The sequence below is a fragment of the Colobus angolensis genome, unplaced genomic scaffold, assembly GCF_000951035.1.
Source record: "Colobus angolensis palliatus isolate OR3802 unplaced genomic scaffold, Cang.pa_1.0 Scaffold139, whole genome shotgun sequence".
Taxonomy (NCBI): domain Eukaryota; kingdom Metazoa; phylum Chordata; class Mammalia; order Primates; family Cercopithecidae; genus Colobus; species Colobus angolensis.
Window position 1 is genome coordinate 4,390,280 of NW_012114477.1, and position 1,510 is coordinate 4,391,789.

Sequence of the window (1,510 nt, forward strand, 5' to 3'; positions counted from 1 at the left end):
GCTCCCTAGGCATTCTCATTTAATCCCCAAAACCACCTGTGGGGAGAGAATGTTGTTATCACCCCCCCGTACAGATGAGGAAACTGAGGCCCATTGAAGGTAATCAAATTGCCCAAGGTCAAGGGCTGCTGAGGGCTGAGCTTGGGCAGGACATTTTCTGTCTGACCCTGGGGTTGGGGCTCCCACAGCAGAGGCTGCACTTGGAAGAACACGCTCTGGGCTCCTGCATGCCTTTGCCAGCTGCCCTTCGTCCTCCTAGCCGTTCAGGGGAGGAGTGGCCATCAGGCTCTGTAGCCCTGACTCTGCCTGATTCTGCTCTGAGGCCTCTTTTCTGCATCCCTGAAATGGGGTCAGAGCTGGGGAATGGTAAAGGGAGGTCACCCCACCTGAGCATATCTGGTGCCTGGCAGAGGGCAGTGCTCCATACAGGCACCCTCCATACAAGTATGTTCCCTACAGCTGTGCTCCATACAGGTGTGCTCTGATGTGAGCTTGGGCAGGCCCCTTCCTCTCCCGATCTCCCGATTTCTCAGATGGGAGGCCCTGGGCTGAAAGTCAGGGCACCCCTGAGCTGGCTCTGCTTGACTTATTGGGATTTAACTGCTCTGGGCCTCAGTTATCCTACCTGTGAAATGGGACCATGATCCTGGCCATGGTCCCCACAGAATCCCTGAGTGGCTCAGCTGGATAACACGTCCCATGTTTTATAAATGTTCAGGGAAAATAAGGCCAGTCAATAGCGTTTCAATACAGGACACAGCTGCCTTTAGGAGTTGCAGATCTGGCCAGATCTGAGGCGTTCAGGGCCTTCATTCTCAGCCTTGCTCCCTCTGGTCCCTGTTCCTGCCCCTCTACAGGACTCTCGGGCTTAGGACACGTCAGCCTGCTGGCCCAGCCCAGCGTGCGTTTTCACAGCCCTTGTCTACCATCCACCCCAGAGAACTGTGCACCATGCAGGGCCCTGCCCTGGACCTGCCTCCCCGCATCCTCTGCTCATTCAGTCCTCTCTACCAGGGGTCACTGCCTGTGTCCCATTCAGGGCCCAGACCCTCTCCCTCCCTTGTCCCCTGTCCCAGTGACCTGGCCCAGTGCAGGGCCCAGCCATGTGGCAGAACAGAAGGAATTTCTGGGTGGTGACTCGAGTGGCAGGGCAGGTGGCATGGCAGACAGGTTCTAGGGTCTCTGAGATGATCCTTCAGGGTGCTTTTGTGGGGGCCTGTGTGCACCTGCCACATCCCTGTTGAGAGAAGGAGCACGAAGGTCACTCCTGTGCCTTTGCTCACACCCATCTTCCAGCATGACTTCCTCCCTCTGCCCTCCAGCCCTGGTTCCAGCTCCCAGGCCTGCTTGAGGTTGCCACTGCCACCAGGCCACCTTTGCTGATGTGGAATCCCCAGTATCCACTGCCCCTTGTCTTCTTCACAGAGGGTCTCACCTGCAGCCTGAGCTCTGGGCTGGGCAGGGACAAGTACTCCCAGGGGACCCCAGTGCCACAGCCCCCTTCTCCCAC